Below are 22,629 nucleotides of genomic sequence, written 5' to 3' on the forward strand. Positions count from 1 at the left end.
TGTGCGGTGTTCTCTTCAGTGGATGGCATCGACCTTGCTGAGGTGAGCAACCCGGGGCCCCACATCAGCATGGCTTCCCGCAGTGCCCCTTGCACAGCCGCTGCCCCACACCTGTCCACTTTGGCAAGGGGCAGGAGGAGATGCTGAGCACGCTCGTACTCCCTCACGGTAGGGATGGCTGCGGATGCTTCTTACCCCGACAGTGTGTCCTGGGTCTCTTGCTGGGCTCTGTCCCGTGAATAATCACAACGGCCCATTGCCGAGGGGTGTGGCAGCAGATCCCAGTCAGGTGTGTATCTGTTCTCAGTAGAGGCAGCTGGCTGAGTGTACTTGTCAGCTTCCTGCAGCCCCACGCCATGCGCCTCTAGGGCTCTCGCTCCTCTCCCTCCTCTCCCCTCTCTCCCTTTCCCTCTGCTTTCTTCTCTTCCTCCCCTTCCCTCTCTTTGATTCCCACTTAGACCTCAGGTTCAGAGATTTGACTTAATGCGGCCTGATAGAAAAGTTATGGTGAATGTTGAAATAAAAAAATTTTTATTGTAGTAAAAGACACACTGCCATGGATCCCCTCAAAATCCTCCTCCCAGCTTCCAACACACCTATGCCACCGTCTTTGCCACTTCCTGAAGCAGCTCTGGAGCCCTCTTTCCCGAGGGTTGTTAGTTTCCTTGTTGTGGGTTCCTGCATGTCCCGGGATTCAAAATGTTTATCTTTTGTTATGATTTAGGTCTGGAACGCAACCCCCTAGCCTTGGGTTCAGAGGTGGGGCTTCAGGAAGTGATGAGCTCATGGGGGAGCTGCACTTAGCAGCACATCAGTCAGTGTGGTTAGGAGCTGTGGCCTGGCTGGAAGAGGCAAGTAACTGGGGCTATGACCTGGGAGCATTCAGCTCCCTCCCGGGCTCCTCCCTTCTCTCTCTGCTTCCTGGCTGCCATGATGTGAGCAGTTTGCCTCCCCCGGGGCCTCCTCACTGTGCTGTTTCTGCCTTGCAGTCAGCTGTGGACTGAAGCTGTGAGCCCAGATAACCCTGTCCTCCTTTAAGTTGTGGGTGTGGGGTATTCTGTCCCAGAGACAAGGAGAGTAATGAGCACACTTTTCATGGTCATTCTGATTTTGGGGAAGAGCCAGAAGTCCCACAGTGCCTGCTCCTGTGAATAAGGTGAAAGATGACAGTGTCTTAGTTACTTTTTTCTTTGCTGAAACAAAATACCCAACACTCACAAGTTAAAGGAAGAAAGGTTTATTCTAGCTCACAGTCTGTAGAGGTTTTAATCCATAGTTGGCTGGTTCTAAGGCAGAGTGGCGTGGCAGAGGGGCATCATAGAGGAGAAACTGTTTATTGTGTGGCAGGCAGAAGGCAGCAAGCAGCAGCAGCAGGCTGTCTCTCCTTTTTGTTCCTTCCAAGCTACCCACCTTTTGGGTGGTGTCACCCGTACCCAGGTGGGGCTTCCCATTATCCACACCCAGAACTATGCTGAACGAATCAATGTGTTTAATAATCATGTACCTTAATCCCAGTGTCACATACCACAGATCCAGCCACCTCTGAAAAGCCCCACCTATGATTGCGTGAGGCTTTGAGGGGCATCTAGACAGAAGCCATACCAAGGATGCACCACCACATTTTTATGAAGCCAGCCTTTCAGTTAGATGACAATTTGTAAAGACCCTTATGAAAGAAGACTTCCAGAACTGCTTCAGAAAGTGGTAAGAATAATAGGATAAGTGTGTTTGAAGTGAGGAGGAAGATTGTGAGAGGGATCAATGGCAGCATGCCTTTTACTGTGATAAATTAAAAAACTTTAAGCGTTTACTATATATTTCAGTCACACCTTATAGTCACCCTCTTGCATCCTTGGCACAATTTCAGTGCCATTTGGTGCAAGGACCTCTGTTATTTTATTATTTAGTTCCCATTAGTATTTAATTCTTTTAATAGTAGCCTCTCCAGTGCTTCCTATGGGCAGGGCTGTCCTAAGGGCTCCCCACTTCAGTGTCTAGAGGTCACTGGCACGATGGCCTTTGGCCTGAGGAACCTGCTGGCTCTCACAGGGGCCAGGACCAAGGCTGGGTGGTCATTACAGTGGGGTCACCACCCAGCTCTGTGCTGCTGCATCCATTCCTCAACCTAATATTTAGTGTGCATCATTTTGTTACAGGGTCTTATAAAATGGGCATCATTGCTTTGTAGTCATTTTAAGAAATAGGCACAAAATTCTTGTGTCACAGATCTCTGTTCCTTTTTAAAATAAGCAATGTGTCTGTGACACATCTGAGATAATGTACATAGGGTATCTTCTCTGTCACTTCTCCTGGTGAGTGGCTGCTGTGTCATCATCCCCTTATGGAAGAAAACCTTTCACCTGGCTCCTCTCCTAGCACCAGGTGTGGGCTGCCTTGAGCTTCTTGTCCCACAGATGAGGCTGCCAGGAATATGCTCCAGCGTGTCTCCAAGGACCGTGCAAGCATTTCTACACTTGGACTCAGAACTGCTGGGTCCTGCTGGGTATGTGGCACACATCTGTAATCCTAGCACGCTGGGAGGCTGAGGCAGGAGGATCAAAAATCTGAGCCCTGCCTGGGCAATTTAACAAGACCCTGTCTCAAAAATAAAAATAATAAAAAGGGCTAGAAATGTAGCTCAGTGTGAAGGCCCTGGGTTCAATCTCCAGTAACACACACACACAAACACACACACACACAAACACACACACACAACTTGCTGGGTTCTAGGGGTAGAGGTGCTGGGGCTTCATTTGGCTGAATCTGCTCCAGAATCAGAATGGTCCCTGCTTGGCCTCCCCTGGCAGGTGGGGTTCCAGAGCCCCATACCCCTGCCAGCCCTTAGCTCCAGTCAGCTTTTGAGTGTGTGCCAGGCTAGTAGGCATAAAGTGCTTTTCTGTGGGATTAATTGCACAATCCGTGTGCCGATGGTTTGGAGCTCTGCTCTCATGGCCCCACCTTCCATGGCCTGCTGCTCTGCAAATCACCTCTCCACATCTTACCATCGGGGTTGCTGGAACTTTCTTGTTGGGTCCCAGGAATTTTTTGTCCTGCATTTTTAGGCTGATTTTATTTGTTGTAGAATCTCCCTGTCTCTCAGGTATCGGCCTTGTCCCGGTGACCTTTTTGAACGCAATCATTTTCATATAATCAAATTTATTTCTTGTGTATGTTTGAAGTTTTGTTGAAGAAGTCTTACCCTATCTGCAGGTCTGCAAGGAAATTCTCTTGCACCTCTTTTTTGTTAACGTCACCGTTTTACCTTTCACAAACAGGCACTGAATTCAACTGGACCTCACTACTATTATGTCAGGTAGAAATTTAATTATATTTTGCTTAATATAGATTCCCCTGTGCTATCTCCCAACCAAAGTGCTCTTTCCTTCCTGGGTTTTGTGGACACTTTTACTGTGTTAGATCCCTAGATACTGTGTTAGACCACATAGTTCCCTCTGCACTCTGTTTTCTGTCTCCTCCATGTGTTTCCTGCTTTGTGCTGATGGCACTTTGACTTTTTGAGACACAGTCTCACTGTGTCATCCAGGTTGATCCTAAACTCCTGGGCTCAAGCGATCCTTCCACCTCAGCCAGTCCTGGTTACACCATGCCCTGCAGCACTGCCTTTCCATTCCCAGGACGGTCGGGTGTGTCTTAAAGTTTAGTAGGGAAATGTTTCCTATTTCATTTGGCTTTTAAAAAGTTGACTTAGCTCTTTCTTGATCTTTTTGCCTCCATTAAAATGTTTAAGTTTGCTGAATTCTTCAGAACACCCACTTGGAATTTTATTGTCCTTGAACCACATTTAAGGCCAGTGGAGGGAGAATGATATCCTTTTTCTGTTGTTTCTCATCTAAAAGTCATCTTCCAATGAAGCATGGTGGTGCAGGCCTGTGATCTTAGGACTTGGGAAGTTGAGGCAGGAGGATCAAGAGTTTAAGGCTGAGGGCCAGGGATTTAGCTCAGTGGTTCTGCCACCTGCCTTGCAAGCACAAGGTCCAGAGTTTGATCCCCAGTACCAGAGTTTAAGGCTGACCTGGACCACATAGTGAGGCCCTGTCTGTAAACAAAAAGACAGAAGTCATCGTTTATGGAACTTGATTTCACACCCATGATTGCCCATCCAGGGTGATCATTTTGTGCCCCAGATGGAGCATTCCTGAGTCCAGAAACGAGCTCACCTCCCTGCTCTCCTTTACTCCACCAATAAGGTTTTAGCAGTGGTCCAAGGAGAGCCTTGCTGCTGGGGATGGGCTGCCCTCTGGGGTCTCCCACCTCTACCTGCAGGAGTTACAGGAAATCCTCATCTGCTATGGATCCAGCGCCCTCAGGCTCAACACATGCTGGTCTGGGTCCTCCTCGACTCCTCTCTGCGTGCCTCTGATCCATATTTGTCATCCCAAGAGACCCTGGAATTCCACGGACTCCTTACCTCCTCATTCCCAGCCTCTAAAGGTGTCTGAATATTCCCTGTATTTTCTGCATTTTCTATCCCTGCTCCAATACTTGAGTAACCCCACGATTCCATGTGCCCTCTGGAACACAGTTTGCCGACCTGGGAGTCTTACTGTGTAGCCCAAGCTGGCCTTGAACTTGCTATGTAGCCCAGGGTGGTCTTGAGATATTGATCCCTCTTTTCAGCCTCCTGGGTGGTGGAATTATAGACAGCTTAATTCTTTTTTTTTTCCCATTAAGTTTATTGGTACAGGGCTGGGGATTTAGCTCAGTGGTTTCATCACCTGCTGTGTAAGCACAAGGACCCGAGTTCGATCCCCGGTACCAAAAAAAAAAAAAAGTTTATTGGTACATTTTAGGTATAAAATACAGTTATATTCATCATTGGGATCTCGTACCATTACATGAGTATGTTGGTTTTTATTTTTTTCCCTATTCCCCTGCCCTCCCTTCACCCCCTCCACCCTTCCCTATTTGCAAAGACTTTGCTTCCATTTTTTTCCTTTTCTCATATTTTTTCTTTTCCCTTTTTTCCTTTCCCCTACCCCTTCCACTTCCCCTCCTCCTTTAGACCTTTCTTCCTATTACACAATATCAATTATACATTTTTAAAATTACAATATCAAGATCTAGGAGACATTACCACAGATTTTACAGAATTTAAAAGGATATAGAAAGCATATTTCAAAAATCTGTTTTGAAATAAATTTGACAACTTCTACAAAGTACCTTGGAAGACAAATTAATGAAACTAACTCTGGAGGAAATATAAAATTTGAATAGCACCTATTAAAGAAAGTATATTCCTAGCTTGAAAACCTACCCATATGACAACAGCAGGCTCATATACATTTTAACTGATAAATTATATCAAACAATTAAAGCAGAAAAAAGAAGGAGCACTTCTCCCCTCATTTTAGGAACTCAACATTGTGCTAATCCTAAAACTGGATAAAGATAATAGAAGAAAAAAGGATGAACATAGATAGAAATTTATTTAACAAAAAAAACTATTGGAAGTTAGATCTGGCAGGAAGTAGAAAGTGATTTTGCTATAGGGATGGCAGTGTTGGTTCAGCATTGGAAGATCCACCCCCAAAAGTCATCATTTTAACAGAGGAAAGGGAAAAGCCATATGATCCTGTCACTAGTTGGAGAAAAAGTATTAGACTAAATTCTACAGCTGTTCATGGTAAAAGCTATCAGGAGACTAGAAGTAGAATAGAAACTTCTCAACAGATTAAAGACATGTACTCCATACTTCCAGCGAGAACGCCCTATATGAATGGAGAAGATACAATGCTTTCTCCTTAAGGTGGGGAACAAGGGCAGATATGCTTACTCTTTATCTGTCCATTAAACTTTGAAACCTAGGCCCAACCAAAATAGTCTGGCAATAAAATGACACAATTAGGATAGGATTGGCAAGGTAGAAGTAAAATCTTTATGTGTAGATGAAATGATCATCTACAGAGAAAATACTAAGAAATCTCTAGGAGTCCCTAGAACTTGTATTTAAATTTAGCAGGATTAGAAAACACAAGGTATATATAAAAATTCAGGTCTGTGTATACTTGCTATAAAGGAAGAATTGGATATTGAAATTTAAAAGTTATGTAGGAGTACAAAGGACCTAGAAAAGTTAAAAAAAAAAAAAAAGGACAAAAAACAGTTTTGGAAGACATTTAGTACCTAATTTTAAGAGTTCTTCTAAAGCTACAGTAATCAAGGCAATGTTGGTGTAAGGAAAGACATATAGATCATTTGAATAAAACAGAGAATCTAGAAATAGAACCACACATATATGGTCCACTGAGTTTTGAAAGATTATTTAACATTAGCATTTTATAGAATACAAACTCAATTCAAGGAAGAGGAAGAGATAGTGTTTTCAGCAAATGGAACTAGAACACCTGGTATCTGTATATAAAAAATTAACCTCAACCCTTTATTTCCATACATAAAAATAACTTGAAGGGATCTATGAACCTAAATATGAAAGCCTAAAAGTATAAAACTTTAAGAAGAAATTATAAGGGAAAATGTTTATGAGTTCAGGGTAGGCAAGAACTACCTAGGATACAAAAAACATGATGTATAAAAGAAAAAAATTGATAAATGAGATTCCATCAAAATTTAGAACTTTAAATGACATCATTAAAATGAAAAGCAGTCGTTAACCAGACCATATTTACAATGCATATAACCTCTGACCAGAATATATAAAGAATTCTTAGAGCTCATTAATAGGCAACCCAATTAAAAAGTAGACATAAGAAGATGATAAATAGCCAGTACAGCACAAGGAATGGTGTGCAACTCTAGAATCAGAAAAATACTAATCAGTACAATAACAAGACTGAATTATACACTCATTAGGGAGATGAAGTTAAAAGTTTTAAAAGCCTTGTCATGACTTTTTCTTTTTGTTGGATTCTCCCCCTTTGCGTTTAATTTGTCACACCCAATGGATTCATTCTGCTGGGTTTCTTGGGGTTGTGATCCTCGTTGTCTTTTCCTAGGGTATTATCTAAAAGTTTTTGAAGTGCCAGTTTGATATTCATGAAGTTCCTGAGGTGCTCTTTATCATGAAAGTATCTTATTTCTCCATCAATTTTGAAAGATAGTTTTGCAGGGTACATCAATCTGGGTTGGAGGCTGTTTTCCTTTAGGGCTTGGAATACATCACTCCAAGATCTTCTTGCCTTGAGGGTTTGCATTGAGAAGTCTGCTGTGATTCTGATGGGCTTTCCTTTGTATGTGATTTGTTTCTTTTCTCTCACTGCTTGTAGAATTTTGTTCTTCTGTTGAGTTTCTGGAATCCTAACTATTATATGCCTATGTGTAGATTTTTTTTGATCAAGGCTAGCTGGAGTCCTATATGCCTCACTTATCTGTATGTCAAGTTCTTTTCCCCTGCTTGGGAAGTTTTCTGCCATCACTTCTGTGAGCAGTTTTTTTTATGTCATATGCACTCTCTCCTGTTTCTTCATTGACTCCAATCAGTCCTATGTTATTCTTCTTTGCATCGTCTAGCAGCTGCTGGGTTGATTTCTCCTGTTCCCTTACAATTTTAAAGCAATTTTTCTTTTCCTGGTCACTAGTTGCAATCTTATCTTCTATATGTGAAATTCTATCCTCACATTGGTTCATTCTGCTGTGCAGACTTTCGATGGAGTTTTAATCTCCTGGAAATCTGTTTGCATCTGTTTTATGAATTCCATTTGTTTCCTATGTTGGGATTCCATCATGTTCCTCAGATCCTCTATTTTTTAATCTATATCCTCTCTAGATTTATTAATCATGTCTTGCACCATGAGCACAATCTCTGCTGTTATCTGAGTAGTTATTTCTGATTTTATTTTTCCCAGATCCTCTTTTGTTGCCAGTTCAGAGAGTCCAGGTGGTTGAGTATCAGATTGTTCCATCTCGTTTCCCTTTGGGGTTGCTGTAGGTGATCCAGAAGTCTGTTTTTGAGGCTTGTTTATGTGTCTTCTCTTTTCCACGGTGTGGGGCGGTGCTTCCGGCGCCTGCGTGGCTCACTTTCTCTGCCCTAGTAGCGTGGGATGGTGGTGGGGGAGCTTCCTTCCGGGTCCCCAGCTTAATTCTTTGTAGTGTCAGTATACGTACTTGGTTTTTTTTTGGCCAAGATTTCTAGTTCCCTGAATCCCTCTCTTCCAATAACCATGTCCTGCCACACCCTCAAAACCCCTCACTCAAATGTGCTGTCTTGGATGGTAGCCACTAGCACCCATGACTATTGAAATTTAAATGAATTTCAATTCAGAATAGGTAAAAGTTTGGTTTTAGTTGCACTAGCTGCATTTCCGAAGCCAGTGACAGCATTTTGGTAGCACAGACAGGGAACATTTCCATCAGCACAGACACCTCTGTTGGGTACTTTCTAGCACTGTCCTGGGCTTTGTCTTCATCTTGCCTGTCCCCCACCTCTTCACTTTGTCACTCACTCCCATCTGGTACCTAGCTCTGCCTGTCCTCGGCCCCTGCCAGAACCTGCATACAGCTTGCTGAGCCCACTCCTTTCCCCGTCCCTCACCCTGTCCACCCTGTAGGCCTATCTGGCCCATCACACAGTGCACCCATGACTGAGATGACAAATTATGCAGAGTTTATTCACAAGACAGCCAAGATGGAAAAGGTCTCAAATTGCCTCCCTGAGGGCAGGGTTTAGGTATCTTAGTCACTTTCTCATTGCTGGAACAAAATACCTGACACCCACACCTTAAAGGAGGCGAGGTTTATTTTGGCTCATGGTTGCAAGTGATTCAGTCCATAGACTGCTTGCTCCAGAGCAGGGCAGCTTGGCAGAGGGGCCTGGAGAAGGACTCTGCTCACGTCATGGTGGACAGGAAGCAGGGAGTGAAGGGAGGAGCCAGTGAGGGAGATGTAGCCCTCCAGGCCACGCCGTTGTGACTACCTCTTCTGACTACGCCCCACCTCCTCTGTCTACACCTGCTCCTGTCGTCCAAGCTCACGTTTCCTGTATGAATTTCATGCTCCTGACTGACTCACACATTTTCATCCCTGCTTCACTCCTCGCCTGAATTCCAGACACCGATGGCCGACAGCTGCCTGACCTGCCTGTGGGGTGGCTGATACATTGCCAAACATGTCCAAGATGGGAGCTGTTCCCACCGTGGGGACAGCTTTCTTTCTGGAGTTGCTCAAGTCACTCCTCACCTTCTCGGCCACTCCAGCTGAAAGGCTTTGGCTCTACCTGGAAACTGGGCCCAGAGGCTCAGGCTGTGCCCTCTCTATTGGCCCTGCTGTGGTCCAAGCCTCCTTGGTGCTCTGCATCCTCTGCGTCCCTTGAGCTGGCTCCTTACTGTCCTCAGACACACAGGGACAGTCCCTGCTGAGGACCCTGGCCCCTGTGGCTCGAGGCCCTTCCCCGGACACCCGCATGTCTATTGTCTTACTCCTTCGAGTCTTTTCATCTCAGATGTTATTCTCAGGGAGGCCTACTTTGGCCCACTTTTATAACACTTCAGTTTCTCCGAGCTTCCTCTGTTTTACCCCATGAAACTTATATTCTTATATTAGCCTATGGAATTTACTGATATTTACTTTAATTTTTCTGTCTCCTGCTGGTCACAGGGGCAGGGATTATTTTGGGGGGATATTTTGCCCTTGGATTCATCTTCAGACTCCAGTACCCTGAAGAGGTGTGCTGTGATTCTCTGTATGATTGAGTGTGTCCTGTGTCAGAGTCCTTATGTCTTCTTCACAGACATCCTGTGCAATACTGGTTAAATTAATACCCAGATACTCAGAGCTTTAGCCTTTTTTCCTGGTGTCTAGTTTGTGGTGATCAGTTCTAGAGGCAAGGTTATTGCATCTTTGTAGGTCAAGCTCATGTCTGGTGATTTTTCTGAACCCAGTCCCAGCCCAAGGATTTATCCCTTGATTCTGTTTGTTTTTCTTCGCAGGTACATAAATGACAGTTATCTCTTCCTCCCAATCCCTACACCTCCTGTTGTGTTTTCTTCCTTATAGATGGGCCAGACATTGTAATTATGGACATCCTTCTATTGTTCCTGGTTTCAAAATATTTCTAGTATCTCTCCACTAATGTTGATTCTAAGATTTTGGTAGAAAAGCTTTATTGAATTTAAGAAGTTTATTTCTATTTCCGAGACCTTTTAAATCATGAAACATATGTCAAAACTTGTCAAATGCTTTTTATTATTAACTGAGATAATTATGTGATTATATTTTCTTTTTATCTATTAATGTTGTGAGTTGCACTGACAGATTTTTCTGATGTTGAATTATTTTTGCTTTCCTGGGATAAACTCTACTAATGTACTTAAAAATACAGTTGGACTCAAGTAGTTATTTGTTTTATGTTTTGTATCTGGTTCTCCCTCCTAAGCCTCATGTACTCAAAGGCAGGTGATTGGGTCACTGGGGAGGGTGGAGTTAAATATGAGGTTAGGAGGCAGGGCCTGGTCGGGAGAGGCGGTCACAGGGGCATGACCTGGAAGGGTTTCTCTCCCTCCTCAGGTCCCTTTGCCTTCTGCTTACTATCCGCCATGCTGTGAACAGCTCTCTCCTACCAGGCCCCTCTGCCTGCCATCCTTGCCTTGGAGCCAGGTGACCATGGGCTGAAATGTGAGCCAAAATGAAGTTCTCCTTCTTTAAGTTGTATTGGGTATTATGTCTCAGTGACAAGAAAGTTACTAAAACACTTCTATTTTATTTATAATATCTACAAGAAGGTTGATGGCTAAAATGAGCTATATATATGTGTGTGTGTGTGTGTAGGTATAACAATGCACACAAAATTATATTATGGATATAATTTGCACTGTGCTTTTTTTGTCTTAGAATTGAGATTATGGCCAGGTGTGGTGGCTCACGTTTGTAATCTCAGCACTCAAGAGGCTGAGGCAGGAGGGTTTCAGCAAGTTTGAGGCCAGCCTGGGCTGCATAGTGAGTTCAAGTTCAGCCTGAACTACATAGTGAGACCCTGTGATGAAGAAGAAGAAGAAGAAGAGGAAGAAGAAGAGGAAGAAGAGTAGGAAGGGGAAGGAAGAAGAAGAAGGAGAAGAAGAATTGAGATTACATTGGCCTCCTAGAATGAGTATGTCAGATTTTGTTTATTTAATCTTTACTGAACATCTTGGATAAGCTAGGAAAGAATGGTTTCTTGAATGTTTGGGAGATGTCACATGTGAAATCTTGACCACTATTTAAGTTTCTCTAATGCTTAATCTCTCTCTCTTTTTTTCTCGTGCCACTTTTGGCATTTGTATATTCTTTTTTGTAGAAATTGATCCTTTCTAATCTAGGTCCCACACATTAAAATAAAGATGTTGATCCTACCAGGAGCTCTGGAGCTAGAAAGTTCCTGACAAGTGGCCCCACTGAGGCAAGAAAACAGCCCTGTGTACTCACGCTGGCCACTCACTGGACTCCGGTGGCCCCGGGGAGGAGCATGGTCTGTGTCACCATAGTAACAAATAGCCTTGAAATGTTTGAGTCTTTCTCTATCCCCAGTGTGTGCTTACGTGAGTAAATAACCATACCCCTTTGGCGAAGGGCTTAGGGAATCATTATGTTTACTCTTACCCTCGTGTATTAGGGACCTTCCTGTTGGGTCTCCTCCTCTCCTTTGGTTGATGGGTTCCAGGACTGATAAGTAGCTCAGGTACAGTAACTAAGTAAGGGATTGTGACTTGTGATCATAGTAGCTACCTCCAGAATCCTGCTCTTCTGTCTTTGATCTATTTTATTTTTTTATTGATTTTATTATTATTTTTTAAACGGGGACTGAACTCGGGACCTTGTGCTTGTAAGGCAGGTGGCGGAACCACTGAGCTAAATCCCCAGCCCTGATCTATTTTAATTTTATAGACTGAGCAATGCTCTTGTTGGATGCCTGCCTAACTTGCCTTGGGAATGCCAGTTCTCATAACCTTTCTTTTTATAGACTGCTTTTTGTGTTCTATCTAAGAGCTCTTTACTAATTCACGGTTAGGATGATTTTCTTCTGTTTTAATTAGGAGTTTTGTAATTTTTTGTTTTATATTTAGGTCTACAATTCAACTTGAGTTGATTTTTATATATGTGTGAGGTGAGGATCAATACGTCAGACAGAGATGATAATTATAAATATATATAAATCTAACAACTGAGATGCATACCTACAATACCAGAGACAGACTGGAAGGTGTGGTAGTTGTTAGCCTTTCTTCTTAAATGATGAGTGTTTAAAATTATGAATTTTCCTCCGAATGTAGATTTGTCTGCATATTGTATTTTTGGTGGTGAATATTTTCATTTTTGTTTATTTCTAGATGTTTTATTTTAGCTTCATTCAGGATTATGTGGAAAACTTAATTTCTTAGGTTTTACATTGATTTTCCTTATAGATTTTGAATTCTATATTTGGGTATAGAACACAGTCTGTGAATTATCATCTCCTCAAAATTTATAAACATTTTCTTTGTGGACAAAGATGACTACTGAAAAAATAATCTCACAAGTGTAATAAAAGAACATACATTCTATCACTGTCAATTATTTTTATATGCATATTCTATACATATTTATTAAATTGGCTTTATTACTGTACAAATTGTGTGAGTACTTAGAACAGTACCTGTAATATAATAAGCACGTATAGGTGTTATTGAAAGGTATGTCTTTAGCAAGTCCTTATTTTATTTCTAGTTTGAGATTTATGTATTTGGGTCTGTATTATATGATACATAAAGACTTATAGCTGCTACATTTTTTCTATAGATTTTCCCTTTTATCATCATATAACATCTCTTTTACCTAGTTAGTGCCTTTTGTCTTGAATCCCACTTTATGTGATATTAACAATTCCACTCCAGCTTTCTTTTTTGCCTTCTGTGTTTCCATTCCCTTATCTCAACTTTAATTGTATTATTGTACTTCTGTAAATAATATGTAGCTTGATCTTGATCTATGACCAAATTCCATCTTATGGACAACTCCAATTCTAGTACACCTAAGTAGGTCCCCACTGGGCTGAATAGTTTAACAGATAACAGTGACAAATTCTAGCCCAGAAAACAAACAACTCTCAGAGAATGAGTGCATTCCAGTCAACTGAAGGCAGGGTGATGCTTGGAAGATGAGAATGGCCCAGGATGGGTGATTTATTTTCATAACTTTTAAACTAAGAGAAGGCCAAAGCCTTCAGGGAATAGAAAACTCCAATAAAAATCCATTACTGTTTCCGGCGTGAAGTCCCATAGGGTACAGTTTGGAGAAATCATGGCCACTAAAAGTGTATGTGTGTGTGAATCCTGGAAGAAGAGAGCTAAAGGGGAGGTGTCCCTAATTTTGGGGGTGAATTTCAGAATTCCTGGATGGCTCCTAAATGATGCATCAAGAGGACAGATTCTAGCTAGGGAAAAAAAGAATGAACTAAGAAACAGGCTGCTTCTTAGACAGAGTGTGCAATTTAGTCCAAAGAACTTAAATGCTTGCTAGAACAAACAAACAAACAAACAAACATCCCTTTTTTTTTTGGTACTGGGGATCGAACTTGGGACCTTAAGCTTTCAAGGTAAGCGGCAGAACCACTGAGCTAAATCCCCAGCCCCTCACCTACTTTTTTACACTCTCCTCCCACAACCCCTGGATTTCTTGCAGATAGTTAAAAATTCTTGATTTCACTACTACTAAGTGCTTCCCTCAATGAAGCAGTTCTCAGCATTGGTAGAGAATTGAACTCACGAGGCAGCTCCGTGCTGAGATTTTCTCTGAATCCATCTTGGATGCAGCCCTGGAATTTCCCTCCTCTAACAGCTCCCTTCGTGCTTATGAGATGCAGCCAGGCTGGAGGCTGATGCCGGTGTCCACCCTGCTCTCTGTCCCTCTTGGGTAAGGCCAGCTCCCGGGCCTGCTCTGCTGAGGGACAGATGTGTCTGTTGCCCACTGCTGGGGTTAAGGGTGGAGGTGGAGGGAGAGGCTTCCCTCTTTGGGTTGACCCAAATCAGTGCAAGCCTCCCCTGCGGAGAGAACAGCCCAGGGGCATGGAGGACCCCAGAGCCACCTGATTTCCTTCTTCAGCCCATCCTTTTGGGTCCACCTCTCAGGGATGCTTCCCATGTCTGGTCCTCAGACAGTGGCCATGGGATGAGGGGCTGGAGGGGCGGCTGCAATTTCACCAGCATTTCACCACTGATCCTCTGCTGTCTCCATAGGTATCAGCTCTCTGCTGCTGAGTCTTCTGTTCTTCCTGGAGCTCCTGTTATTCCCCTGTCAGGCCTCTCATGTTTGACTTCCAGTCTCTGACCTCTCACTTAGGACTTATATTTCTCTGTTATAGTTCATGTTTGGTGTATTTCTCCCTCTGACCTCAAACCACAATGTGGTGCTTGTCATATTCTTCCTCTCTGGTGTTCATCTGTCACAGCTTCATGTTACAAAGTTCCAGAATTCCTTTTTATGCCCCAAATCCATATCTCTGACAGTTCTCATCAAATGCTTCTTCATGTCTCCTTCTGCTTCTTCTTTTTTGCGCTTTTTTGGGTCACAGGCTCGCATGGGTTCTTTTCTCAGTGATAATGGAAATCAAAACTTAGGGAACAGTGTGAATTTGCAGACAAAACTTTAATTACAAAGCAAGAGAAAATGAGAAGGGATGTCAGCTTGGGGAGAAGAAAAGCTGGAGGGGACACAACTATGACAGAGATCAGGATGGCCCCTTAAGAAAGGAATGGAAGAGAAAATGTCATGAGCCAGCATGGGTCATAGTCAAGTTAGGTGGAAATTGAACATGAATTGGTTTTAGAGTAAAGTAAAATGAATACTCTTTGTAGAAAACAAACAGGAGAAAAGAAAGACACAGAAGCTGCTTACTCCAAGGGCAAAGCAGCACCTAAGAAAAGATACATTTTACTCTTATGGGGTCTCAAAGGAATGTCATTAATTATTCATGGCCTTTTACTCATAAGGAGCCAGAGTCTCTGCAAGGTGGAGTTTAGTTACAGCACAGATGTGAGCTTGAACATGGCCCCAAATGTGCTCAGAAATGTGTTATATACCCACTTGGGTGGAGATTTTGTTATGAAAGGCAGGAAATGAAGGTATGAGGAAGTTTAGGGTCAGCTCTTGGTCAGATCTGCCACCATCTTTGCTTGCATGGGTCGTACTCAGTTTGCCCACAGTCTGATTTTCTTATATCAGACTATAGTGGTTTGCCTGATTAACCAACAGCTGGATTCACTTTCCCTCTCTTCCTTTTTTCTTGGACTGCTACTTCACAGTCCTGCTAATACCTCCTGGCTCACTTTGGCTGAGGGCACCTTAGCCATTTGTTCTTCCTCTTTTAAGTGCCTAGGAAACACTGCACTTATTTAAATATCTTACCATTTCTCAAAATTGCTTTCAGCAAGAAACGATTAAATGTACCAGGAAATGGTTATTAAAGCTTTTAATCACACATTCTTTGTGGGTAAAAATGACATCCAGATATATTATCTGTGTCTTATTCATCAGAGTTGAGTATGTGCAAAGAGTCAATCTGTCTTGTAATAGTGGATGCCACCCTGACTCCATGGAGGACTATGCAGCCTGCTCGGTTGAAGGGACTTTTATAGTGGAGTTTGGAGGTGGGAGATACTATGGTTGTTTGAAGGTCTGACCCCCCAACACCTCAGAGATTGACTACCCTGAGAGATAGGGGCTTTAATAAGTTAAAATGAGATCTATAGGGTGTTCCCTCATTCAATATGACTGGAGTTCTTACAAGAAGGGAAAATTAGAGACAGTCACACACAGGGAGGATGCCACACAATTATGAGAATGAGCATCCACAAGCCAAGGAGATGGGTTTACCACAGATTCTTCCTCTCAGGCCTCTAAAGAAACCAACCCAACCAGGCCTTGGCTTTGGGCTTTCAGCCTTTAGAAATGAGAAACAATAGCTTTCTGGTGTCTAGGCCACCCAATTTGTGGTACTTTGTTGTGGCAGCCCTAGACCACTAAGACAGGATGGCAGAAGATTCAGAACTCTTTAAGCAACTCCATTGTTCAAGACAGGTATGATGGCAAGAAAGAGGGTTGTACAGAGTGCATGTGCAATATATATGGATATTCAGATAGATGTATCTATCCAGTTTCGTTTTATTTGAATTTGAAGAATGGGGAATCTTTTTAAATAAGGAGAGCATGAACACCTTCAGGAGTTGTCTTTGGCTAGGAGGTAAGATCGCATCCTCTGTCCTTTAGGGAAGGTCTCTTCTGTAGCAAAGTTATGAGAGCTTCTTTTGAGTTTCTCCTTCGATAAGCTCCTGGAGAGCTGAATATCTTATTTCAAAAGAATTTTGTCAATTTTGGTCTATAACACATAATTTAGCGAACATTACTAACCCACATGCCTCTGCTCTCTGCCATATATCTGCATTTGCAATTTCAGGTTAAAGACCATTGCCAAAGGTCATCCTGTCTCAGGAAAGTCTGCACAGAACTTTCCTGTGGAACAGCTCCTGCAGAATCGGCACAGGTCTGGACTATTTGGATTGTTTCACAGTAAGCATTGTACTTTTGATGCTTTTGGTGCAAGTGTGAAAAAAATTATAGAGGGGGAAAGTAAATCCAGCTGTTGGTTAATCAGGCAAACCACTGTAGTCTTTGAGATAAGAAAGTCGGATCTTGGGCAAACTGAGCACGACCCATGCAAGCAAAGATGGTGGCAGATCTGACCAAGAGCTGACCCTAAACTTCCTCATACCTTCATATCCTGCCTTTTGTAACAAAATCTCCACCCAAAGCATGGAAAAGGAGGTCGACGTGGCGTGGGGGGAGATGAGAAGAGAAAAAAGCACTGAGTGTATGAAAGCCACCAACCCTTCTTCTCTAGGTAAGTTATGCCCTGATATACTTCTTAGACCTCGTGCCAGGTGCTTTTGAAGGATTACAGTGGGGAAGGGGCTCTGAAGACTGGGCATGGACATGTGTGAGCCCCCATGAAGAAATAGAAGCCCACAGCCGCTCCAGAGAGGTAAACTGAAAGTCAGCTCCAGGGAGCTGCCCCAGTGGTGAGGGGCAGATGGTTTCTGAATGTTCACCATGGAAATAGTGAGCCTAGCTGCCAGCATAGGTCCATTGTGGCAGGAACCAACTAATCAGTTCTGCTTTCCCTCTTGTTTTAAACTAGTAAACCTAGGAACCCTTTATCCATGTCTTTAACTCTAAATACTTTGTTTCTCATAAGAATGGTCTTGGATGAGATGCAGGAATGAGAAATTATGGGGCTAGAGACTGAAGGAGGATTCTTTTTTTTTTTTTTTTTTTGGTACCGAGGATTGAACTCAGGACCTTGTGCTTACGAGGAAGGTGGTGGAACCACTGAGCTAAATCCCTAGCCCCGAAGGTGGATTCTTAACTGGTGGATGGCTTTTCAAGTGTGTGGATGAAGGAATGGCATCAAGGGAAAGTGAGTGTCATCTAGGGCCACAAGCCTCTGTCCCGGGATGGCTTTGTTATCAGTCACAGATGGAGACTTGGTGGACTTCCTTGTGAGAATGCTGGGTCTCTGCAGGGTGTCATTGTGGTTTGTAGAAAGGCATGAGGCCTTAGCTAATGACCCGTGCAGAGCAGGCTACTGGTGTCACTTGAGTAATAAGAGAGAACAAAAGAACATGTGTGAACTGAATTTACAAATTATGAAAATCTCAGGGGGAATTTTCATTGAATGTTCAAGATTAAAAAGTTTTTCTAAATACTAGAAGCTTTACCAAAAGCAAATATAAGATTTAAAAAGAGAAAATATAAATTTACACAATTAGTTTGTTGTTATTTTCACCCCAACTGCATATGCTATTCTTATGAGAAAGAGCTGGGTACTTACAGGACAGTAGCCTGAAGAGGGGACAAACTATACAGCATTGGAAAAGCTCAGGACACACTGGTAGAAAAATGGTGTCCACCTCTCCCATCATTGCCTGCAATGGACAGACCCCACAGGAGTGTTAGCTCTGTTTGCGTGAGTGGGTTTGAGAAGGATTTCCCAGATTAGAGCAGGTCCTGAGGTGAGAACCATCATCTCACAGGCTGGGTTAAAAGGATGAGGAACATTTAACTGAAAAGAGGAGAAATTTGGGGAGTAACTGGTCAGAGTACAACATCAGTTTAATGGTGGCCCATTGACCATGCCCAGAGCTTTTGCAGATGTCTAGGAATAAACCTAAGATTCTGCTCAACTTTAAGAACCAAAATCAAGGTGAGGTGTTTTTACAGGTTACCGTATGGAGTCAGGTGTACTCCTGGGGAGTACAGTGCAGTCTGTCTGGGCTGTGGTGTCAGAATAACATACACCCAGGGGTTTATTAGCAACAGATTTTTTTCCCCATGTTTCCGGAGGCTGGGAAGTCCAAGATCAGGGCACAGGGAAATCTGTTGGTGAGGACTTCCTGGTTCACAGATAGACTCTTCCAGCTGTAACCTCACATGGAAGAAGGGAGGAGTTGACTCTCTCAGGCCTTATTTATAGGGCACTAACCCCATTTATGAGGCCTCTACCCTCATGACCTAAGGCTCTGCCTCTTAATACCAAGATACTGATGGTTAGGACTCCAGTTAATTTGGGAGAACCTAAGCACTCAGCCCGTAGCAGAACCTTGCTGAAGAACAAACTGGGACCAAGTAGAACAGATGCAGGATGTGGACTGACTCAAGCAGAAGGAGCCATGAGCACTTCTGCATGCTGTTGAGAGCTTGGTGTGGTTGAAGGTGCTTAGACAAAATTTGGATTGCTGAGATGCTCTTAAAAAGGATCCTTGCTTGAGAGGAAAGTCAGCTGGCAAAGCTTAAAGATTTTTTTCCATCTATTCAACACATGTTTATTGAGCACATGTTATGTGGCGAAGGCTACAGCCAGTACCTGCCCTCTTGAGGCTCACATTTTGTGATGCAATGGTGTTGTCGAAGTCCTGAGATAAAGGATGTCAAAGCAGGAGAAGAAAAAAACCTAAAAATGGAGTTACACAGAGAGAAATATAACTTTAAAATAAATGTACTCCCAGAAAAGAGTTAAACTGAAAGAAAAAAAAAATAGAAAAATCGATTTTATGAATTTAGGAAAAAAAATTGGCAATAGATAAAGAACCATCAAGAATTCTGAAAAATATAAATTTAGCATCGGTGTATTTAATGGAATGAAATGATGATGCTTAGTGAGCCTGCAGACTGAAGGGAATAGCAGATTGGCAAGTTGGTGATCCTAGAAGGCAAATACAGGGGCACATCTTCCATTCTTACTTACTGGCCTTGGAAAATTGTTTCTGCAAACATTCAGGTTTTTTAAGAAAGGACGCTGAATCAGGAAGAGGATTGGTCTTCCTTTTAGCTTTAGTCAGAGGAAATTTAAATTTGAACATTCCCTTGAATAAATGGTTAGTCTAGAAGTTACCGTAAGATAATGTCATTGAATGCATTAGGCTCTGGGTTCAATCCCCAGTAACGCACATGCACGCACATGTACACACACACGCACTCACACACCACAAAAAGAATAATGTGATTAAGGGACATGGGTATGGGTATGTTGGTATACATCTGTAATCATAGCTACTTGGGTGGCTGAGGCAGAAGGATCACAAGTTGGAGGCCAGCCTGGGAAATTTAGCAAAACTTTGTCTCAAAATAAAATTTTAAAAAGGGCTGGGGATGTAGCACAGTGTAATTCAGCCCTCCCTGGGTTCAATCCCCAGGACTGCAATGTATTCAAACTCTACAACTTAAGTCATTGAAGTCTCTAAAGGGTTCTCTTGATGCTATTTTGAATTTAATGTTAAACCCTAAAATCTTTAAAATATATAAATTAAGTCTCATTGCTGTCCTTGTTCTTGTCCCTCCTCCTCTTCTTCCTTCTCCTTCTTCCTTCCCCTCTCCTTCCTTCCTCCTCCCTCTCTTTCTCCTCCCCTTCCCCTCCTCAGTACCGGGAATTGAACCCAGGGCCTTGGTCACTTACTACTGACTCACATCCCCAGCCCTTTAAAAAACTTTATTTCAAGACCAGGTTTCACTAAGTTTCTCAGGTATAACTTGTGACCTTCCTGCCACAGCCTCCCAGGAAGCTGGCATTGTTACAGATGAGGAGCACCACACCTGGCTAGGACTTCTAATTTTATCAGTGATGCAATCCACACACCAAAATGTTATTTTTTTTTTTAAAGAAAAAACTAGAAATACTGCGTAAAATAGAGCCATGACTCTTCTCAATGCAAGGCTGAAAGGACGTAAGGGAAACCCCGGAGGTCAAGACACAGCAGGACCTAAGAGGCAGAGTGTATTATATTAGGCACTTTTCTGTTGCTGAGACAAAATGCCCGACACTTACAATTTAAAAGAGGAGAGGTTTATTTGGCTCCAGTTTCCAATGGGTTCTGTCCATGGTTGGCTGATTCCAGGGAGAAATGGCGGGGTGGAGGACTTGGTGGGGCAAAGCTACTCACCTCATGGCAGCCAAGGAGGGAAGAGCTGGGGAATAGAATACACCTTTTCATAGGACTGATTAGCCCAGAATTCACATGACCTCATTCCTCCTCGAGATTGAAGATACAAAGTAAGATGTTTACAGGGGCATTCAGCTACCCCTAGAAGCCTGGGGCCATTTTCCTAAGCCTGTGATCATCCAGATTCCACCAAAGGCAGAAGCCCACTGATGGAGACTGCCATAGATAGAGACAGTCCTTTCCTGGGGATGGAGCCATCTACCAGCCATAAGTGTTCCCGAGCTACAACACCAGGATGGAGATAATGAACATCCAGACCCCAGCTCACCAGCTAACCCTTGAAAGCTGGCCTCCCTCTGTTGTAGGTGGGCCAATCTGAACCCTTATCAGAGTAAGCCCCTTCCAGCTACCTAAACTGAGTCCTTTCCTGTCTGCCCTCTAACTTTCCAATTAAAGCTTTTCCCTGAAAAAGAAAGAAGAATGAATACACCCTTCCAGGTCACATCCCCAGGGACCTGCTTCTTCCAACCAGGCTCTGGCTCCCAATAGCACATTCAGCTATGAATCCATTCAGCTATGAATCTAGCTATGAATCCACTGATGAATACAACACCCCATAATCCAGTACCATCTCTGAAACTCACGAGACCTTGGGGGGACATTTTCAATAGAAACCCTAATGTGTAGGAAATTCTGCAGCTGTCTTAGGGGATTCAGTCATCTTGGATACTAGGGGGTTTGTATTTTAATATCCATGCTGGGAAAGAAGCAATGTCTTAGATCTCCTCAAGGTAGAAAGCTGGACCTGAAAACTTGGGAATATGGTCAGGACTTCCCAAGTGCTATGTCCTCAGAGAAAGGGAAGATTAGGAAAATACAGTTGGTCCCTGTGTTGGGCTTCAGTGAGTGCAGGCTCCATGTTCAAAGACCAACCAATCTTGGATCAGAAGCATTCAAATATAAAGAGTTTGCTGTTAGGGATTTAGCTCAGTGGTTCTGCTGCCTGCCTCACAAGCACAAGGTCCTGAGTTCAATCCCCGGTACCAAAAAAAAAAAAAGGGTTTGCCTGTTTTGAACTTGTACAATACTTTTCTTGTCATTGTTCCCTAAGCAACATGCTATAGCAACTCTTTATGGAGCATTTGCATTGTGTTATAAGGGATCTAGAGATGACTTTCAAGCATGTAGGAGGATGTGTATAGGTTCTATGAAAATACCGCCCTACTTCATGTAAGTGACCAGGGCATCTAGGATTGGGTGTATTTATGGGGGTCCTGAGCCTAGTCGCTCTTGAATGCTGAGGGGTGGCTGGTATCTGCCCACCAGTACAGGTGGCAAGGAAGCATGTCTGCTGTGGCCTGGACCTCGAATAAGAATGAAGAGTAATTTGTGACTGCTCATCTGCCCTCAGGCACAGGTGTGGTTAGTATTTGCTCTACCTGCAGGATTAGGCAACCACTAGTCCACCCAGCAATTTGACAAGACATTCTCCGGGTGTCTAGGGGCTTACTGCTTTGTGAGGAGACATTCCCCAATAAGATGGCACAGGATGATCATAGACAGAACCCCTCTGAGATGAGCAATCCAAAGTGACAAACACATCATGGAACCAGCTCACGTGAAGGAATGTTGGAAGACGTACACTTGTAGTACAAGATCAGACCCCCAAGAGCTTCAAGTGAAAACAGTGTCACACATGATGAGATATCTATTTTTACCATGATTAAGGACATAAAAGGAAAGAAAAAGCATGCAAAAATGAAAAGATACAATGAAAGAGACCTGAAAGATTTACCAAAGAATCAAATAGAACTTTCATAACTGAACAAAGAAGTCACTGAAACTAAATTTATTTATTTTATTTTTTCCATTAACTTTATTGGTACATTTTAGGTATACAGTACAGTTAGATTCATCATTGGGATCTTGTACCTTTACATGAGTATCTTGAGTCTTATTTTTTCCCCTTCCCCTGCCCTCCCTTCAGCCCCTCCACCCTTCCCTATTTACAAAGACTTTGTTTTCATTTTTTCTCTTTTCTCGTATTTTTTTCTTTTCCCTTCTTTCCTTTCCCCTACCCCTCCCACTTCCCCTACTCCTTTACACCTTTTCTTCCTATTTCACAGTATCAATTATACATTTTGATCTTTATTTACACTTTTAGTTATTGAAACTAAATTTATTTATTTTTTTAAATTTTATTTTATTGGTATAT

The 22,629-nt window shown here is 42.8% G+C and overlaps 1 long non-coding RNA gene across 5 annotated transcripts in view; it reads left to right on the top strand.

The window, feature by feature from the left end:
• The window catches only part of LOC101712225 (uncharacterized), a 46,002-nt gene that overhangs the window by 1,026 nt on the left and 22,347 nt on the right, over window positions 1–22,629 (top strand). For 2 of the 5 annotated variants that reach the window (XR_015451694.1, XR_015451697.1), the window contains exons 2-4: window positions 10,804–11,059; window positions 16,376–16,960; window positions 17,263–17,395. This is a non-coding gene — a long non-coding RNA (uncharacterized LOC101712225). The remainder of the gene's footprint in view (window positions 1–10,803; window positions 11,060–16,375; window positions 16,961–17,262; window positions 17,396–22,629) is intronic. The other 3 variants (XR_015451696.1, XR_015451695.1, XR_015451698.1) reach the window with 3 other exon arrangements.

Source organism: Heterocephalus glaber, unplaced genomic scaffold, assembly GCF_053883595.1.
Source record: "Heterocephalus glaber isolate CG9 unplaced genomic scaffold, H.glaber_assembly_v1.0 deba00000122, whole genome shotgun sequence".
Taxonomy (NCBI): Eukaryota; Metazoa; Chordata; class Mammalia; order Rodentia; family Bathyergidae; genus Heterocephalus; species Heterocephalus glaber.